Source organism: Equus caballus, chromosome 29, assembly GCF_041296265.1.
Source record: "Equus caballus isolate H_3958 breed thoroughbred chromosome 29, TB-T2T, whole genome shotgun sequence".
In the NCBI taxonomy this organism is placed as follows: domain Eukaryota; kingdom Metazoa; phylum Chordata; class Mammalia; order Perissodactyla; family Equidae; genus Equus; species Equus caballus.
The window spans coordinates 31,809,347-31,815,566 of NC_091712.1; the positions used below are offsets into that span (position 1 = coordinate 31,809,347).

The 6,220-nt window shown below is 38.4% G+C and overlaps 1 pseudogene; it reads left to right on the forward strand.

Moving 5' to 3' along the window:
• Window positions 1-4,938: 4,938 nt before the first annotated feature.
• LOC111771274 (U2 spliceosomal RNA) lies at window positions 4,939-5,114 on the forward strand (annotated as a pseudogene).
• Window positions 5,115-6,220: the final 1,106 nt, after the last annotated feature.

The following is a 6,220-nucleotide window of genomic DNA, read 5'->3' on the forward strand; positions in this document are numbered from 1 at the left end:
GAGTAGTAACCGATTGGAAAGAAGACAGAGGGCAATTCAACGGGTTTGGTAAGATTTAAAATGTTATAGTGTAGCTACAAGAGGTATTAAAATAATACTGCCAGGCTTCCATTTACTCGTATAATGGGAAATGATGTATTTTATTTCCAAGGTCTTAGGATAAAGAAAATCTTCATGAGCTAGCCTCACAATTATAATTTCTACTTTTTTTTTTTTTTGTCTGCATGAGGAAATGCAGCCTGATTATCAAGTGGGGAGGTTTTGGAATGTCTTCCCACGTGCTCCTAGATTTCCTAGCAAGATGGTAATACCGAACAGAATCTGGTACAAAGGACATTTGGTTATTTATTGAAAGTGTGCTGGTTATTACTGGGAAATTGTTGCTCCAAGGCCCCTCAGAATTAGGAAATATATGTGTGTGTGGAAGTGTAAATATGTATTCACACATTTGCATTGATGTTTGTTGGAAATCATGAGCTCACATCGATACTCCCAATTCTAACCCAATAGCGTATTCCAGCTTTCCCCACTTCCATGTTTGTGGCGCCCCTGTCTAGCCGTTAAACCTGGCTGCCACCCTCCTCCATGCACTTAGTTATTTTCTCAGTCACCCTGTATGTAGCCAGTCTCCTAGCTTACTCACTCACCCTTGTCCCTCTGGCCCTGCCTAGTGGCTTTGATTGAACTATTCAGGAAGAAAAGAGGAAACACCAATTTTTCTTGAGCATTTAAACCTTTATTGTAAATTTAATTACATTGCCTCAAACAACTTAAACTGTAATTACAGATTTAGTGTACCTGACTGTTTTGAACCTTTCTCATTCCTTAAATGGTACACAAACCATTCTCGATGTTTTAGTTAGGATTCTCCAGAGAAACAGAGCCAATAGGAAATGTATATATGGGAAAGATATCTATAAATATATATAAGGCAAGAGCCAATAGGAAAGATATGTATGTAAACACATGTAAAGCAAGGTATATTATGAGGAATTGGCTCATGTGATCCTGGAGGCTGAGAATTCCCACAGTTGGCTGTCTGCAAGTTGAAGACCCAGCAAAGCTGGTGGTATGATTAAGTTCAAGTTCGAAGGCCTGAGAACCGGGGGAGCGGATGCTGGAAATCCCAGTCTGAGAGCAGGAGACCATGTGCCAGCTCAGCGGTCAGGCGGAGAGAGAGGGAAGCCTCCCATCTTCCACCTCTTGTTCTCTGCAGGCCCTCAACTGATTGGGTGAGGCCCACCAACATTGGGAAGGGCAGTCCACTTTACTGAGTCCTCTGATTCATATACCAGCCTTATCTGGAAACACCCTCTTGGACACACCCAGAAATAATGTTTAATCTGGGTACCCTGTGGCCCAGTCAAGTTGACACGTAAAATTAACCTTCACATTTGAATACAATGATTAGCACATTTAAAAAAATAATTTTACAGAAACCTATTTTTAAAAATCAACTTTTGAGCTTTTTGTCCAATAATTTTTACTTTCAGAATCGTTTACTATTAAGGCCGTATTTATTTTCATGTCTTCTTAGTCATTCAGTTATACTTTATTATATTTCTTGGGTTGGTAGTAACCTTACCAAGCCTAAAAGAAAAGGAATATTTCTTCAGACTAACAGGGAGCATAATCTGGGTCGTTGACTGATTCTTGCTTAGGACGAAGCCTGGCTGCACAGTCCACAATGATTCAACCACGAGCCACAGACGTTGGGCTGAGCCCTTTTATCATTAATTCTTACTTGCTTTGTCATGGATTTTTAATATCTTGTCATTTATATTACTTTAAATTTTTGAAACTTGCTACCTTTCCTAGCAATGAAATGTGCTTTAATTTTGCAAGGCCAGCGTTCTCTAACTCATTGTCTTGCTTTGATGATAAATTGATCTTGTCCATTAGCATTAGTGAAAACTTATGTATGCCTCATCAATATCTTGTATAATTACTAGGCTCATATTGAAATTTGTCTGCGAAGAGTCATCAAGTCTGCGTGGGGAATTCTTTTAGACATTTGGTTATTTATCATCTTGGACATACTCTTGAGTCCTTTCAAATTTGTTATTGTGTGTGATGAACATTTCCTTTTCGGCTTGATTACTACATGTGACCACTGACAATGGTCAGCTTCTTCTTGTACTATTGTTTTCTATTTTCTCTATTGTTCAGATTTCCTATATTTGTTCTTTGCTGTATGCATCGCTAGAAATAAGCACATGGCCATACTTTAAAAAAATGTTCTTAGTAGAACAAACAAAATACCCTCATACGTGAATATTCCCTTAAACATATCCTATAATCATCCTTATTTTGTATTAAAATTCCTTTTTCTCTTAAGTATCATGAATCTGTGGCCTTCTGTAGATTCAGCTTATAATTTTCATCTTCTTTTTTTGATGTTCAGAATATTACAGCTTGGCTAGTGGAACCCCTTCCAGCTTATTCCTTTGTTTTTGTTTTTTGATTTTTATAAAATAATTGCTTCTAATAGCTATGAAAGCATCCTTAATTTGTTACAACAATAGGATGTTTCAGACCATCCTGATTTTTTCTCCTGACATAGGATGTAGGACTATGTGCCTTTCAAGAAGTCCCGGTTCCTCTTGATGGAGAATCGAAGGAGAGGTCAAGATCTGGCATAAGAGGTGACAAGGGCGTTACGAGTGTGCTCCTGCACGCATAGGAGTGATGGCACTAAAGGACAGGAAATTGCCCTCGTTTCTCCATTTTAACCCCTTATGTGGTTCTACCCTATATTTCTTGTGGTATGAGTCTCATTGAACCAGAAGTGTTTTCATTACGCTTACAAAGATTAACTGAGATATTTTCTTATAAAATAAGAATTATGAAAGGGGACTTTCCGGACCAGATGCTAAAACACACTTTGAAGCAATAGTAATCGAACTGGTCTGATATTGGCCCAGAGGACACCAATAGATCAATGCAACAGAATATAAAGTCCAGAAAGAGACTCATTTACATATTGAAATTTGCTTTATGATGGAGGTAGAATTTTATTTCAAATCAGGATAAACAATTCAGTGAAAAGCTTTGGGCCATTGAAACCAAACAAATATGTATTCCTCTATCTAACACCATATGTAAGACTAATTTCCAAATTTGTTCAAGTGTTCAGCATAAAAATAAAACTGTAGAAGTTTAGAAGAAAATACAAGGGAATATTTATATAATCCTGGGAGTGGGAGAGGCTTTCCTAAGCAAAACATCTAACCCAAAATTTATAATGAGGAAAACTGACAGATTAGTCAAAATGAAACATTCTTGTACAAAAAAGAAATCATAAGAAAGGTTAAAAGACAAGTAACAGACTAAGATACACTACATACAAATCGGCACTGAATGATACCTACGTTACATACAGAATGTCTATAATTGTCAATCCAATAAAAAAAGTGAATAAATATGTAACAGGCAATTCCCAGAAGAAGAAATACAAATGTCCCATTAATATATGAAGAGATGCTCAATGTCACTAGTATCAGGAAAATGCAATCTAAAGCAACAATGGGGTCATGTTACACAAAAATTCACAAAGCAAAAATTAAATAGATTGATAATAGCTATTGTTGATGAGGATGGGCAGAAACAAGTACTGTTGCACACCTTCAGTGGGAGTGCAAATTGGTAAAGCCAATTTTCAAACACCCATATCTTCACACCCACCAGAATGGATATAATCAAAAAGACAGACGAGTGTTGACTAGGATGCTGGCGGGAACGTAAAATGGTGCAGCCACTTTGGAAAAATCTGGCAGTTTCTTGGAAAGTCAGACTTAGATATGTCCTGTGACTCTAGTTCTAAGTATATACTCAAAAGAAATGCAAACAGAGATCCACGTAAAGTCTTGCATGCAGATGTTCATAGCAGCATTCTTCATAATAGCTAAAAAGTAGAAACAACCCGCATGTCTATCAACTGATGAATGGATAAGCCAGATGTGGTCTATCTATACAATGGAATATTATTCAGCTATAAAAAGGAACAAAGTCCTGATACATGCTACAACATGGGTGAACCTTGAAAACATGCTCAGTGGAAGAAGGCAAATGCAAAAGACCACATAGGGGAGCCAGCCCTGATGGCCTAGCAGTTAAACTTCAGCACACTCTGCTTCAGCGGCCCGGGTTCAGGTCCTGGACATGGAAGCACACCACTCGTCTGTCAGTAGCCATGCTGTGGGGGCAGCTCACATGGAAGAACAAGAAGGAATCACAACTGAAAATATACAACTAGGTACTGGGGCTTTGGGGAGAGAGAGAGAAATTAAAAAAACCACATAGGGTATGGTTACATTTATATAATGTAACCATACAATGTAACCAGAATAGATTAAACTATAGGGACAGATACTAGATTAGTGATTGCCTGGGGACTAGGGATGAGTATGGTGGGAATGGGGATGATGGAAATATTTTAAAATAAAATTGTGGTGATGGTTGCACAACTCTTTAAATATACTGATAATCATATTAGTATAAACATACATGCTAATAGTATTAAAATGGGTAACTTTTATAGTATGTGAGTTATACCTCAATAAAGCTTTTAAAAATGCACATATCCCTTGATACACAATTACATTCCTGGGAATTTGGCCTTTGGAAATATTTGTGTGCACGAAGATTGTTGTTCAAAGATATAGTTGCAGCATTTCTCATAATTTCTCTTGGAAACAACCCACCTCTACAGTAGTAATTTACTAGAGTAAGTATATTACATCCCTCTTCCCTATTGTAGACTATAATACACATCTTTAAAAATAAAATGATTATTACGTTATTCTACATATACAGAAATAAGACTTTGAAGCTATACTGTTACATAAAACAAGCTGCAGAACATTCTGTAGCATAATCTCATTTATATGAAAAACAATTTAAAGTCTATATATCCGTACATCTATATAAATGCTTACAATCACTTCTCGGCCTTTTGGCTAAGATCAAGTGTAGTATATAAATGCTTACAAATAAGCATTTATTATTTGTTTATTTATAACAGCAACAGTGGGGAAGCGAAGGGAATTGGGGTCAGAAATAAAGGGGAGCTTTTATGTTTAACCTGCATATTTTTATACTTTACAAAGTTTGTGCAATAAGAATGTGTTCTTGAATCACCAGTGTTTAAAAGGGCATAAAGAGCAAAGAAAAAACTTGGAAAATACGTGGGCTTCCTACAAAATTCCCTCTTAAAATTTAAATGCTATTCATTTCATAATTATTTGCATGTAGAGTGCGTGTGCGGTGAGAAAGGACAGCTGAATGATTTCAGTGTTCCCCAACAATGAAGTAAAAGTGAATCCGTTTTGAGAAACTGTGAAGAATTCAATTATTTTCAGCACGCAGACCTATCATTGATGTAGAGGGTCAGAGAGAAGAAGGGTCCAGTGGAGGAATAAAGAGAAGCTTAGACTCCAGAATGGCAATGAGGAACAGTTCCAAACTTTGTCAACCCCCTAATGATGGAACAGAGGCCTAAGCTGGGACTCCTTGTCAGGGATCCAGTTGTAGGCTTCGCCATGGAAACAGCTCCGCTACTGGAATTTAAGGTAATGTGGTTACAGTATTGGTTTTTCCTACTTGTTTTTACTGGCTGAAGTCAAGGTGACTGGGAAAAGGAGGAAATGCAGCTCAGAAATGAACCACTGGTGCCCCGGGCGTGCAAGGCTTCGCGAGACTCTAGATGGGCTAGTCAAGGTCTTCCTGGCACCTAATCTCTCTTAGAAGATGGTGAAACTTCTATTTACCTTCTCCCATGCTTCCAGATGGAGCCTTCGTCATATTACTAAGAATACTTTCATTTCGCTTTCTGCTCCTTCTGGATGACTGCCTAAGATTTAAGCTTGGAGAAGGAGCTAGCCAAGGACTGCGACGTGATGCCTCTTGGCCCTTTATGTAGGCCAAACAGAAGCTGGAGTGGAGGCTGGCTTGGAATAGCCTTCGCAGCAGAGCATTGGGCGAAAGCAGCGCCTGGTCTGCCTTCAGTATCAAAGCTTGAGGTGCACGCACGGGGGCACCTCCTTGGCCATTTGCCCACGATTGTTTATTCATTCAAGAGGTTCCAGGAAATAATCGCCCATGTGCCAGCCAAGAGGGAGGCAGCGTGACTGAAACATCCATCGCTATCCAGGAAGACAAAATCTTACACAAGGAACCGTGAACTGGAATCAGAGTTCACAGGAAGCCTCTAGAACTAACA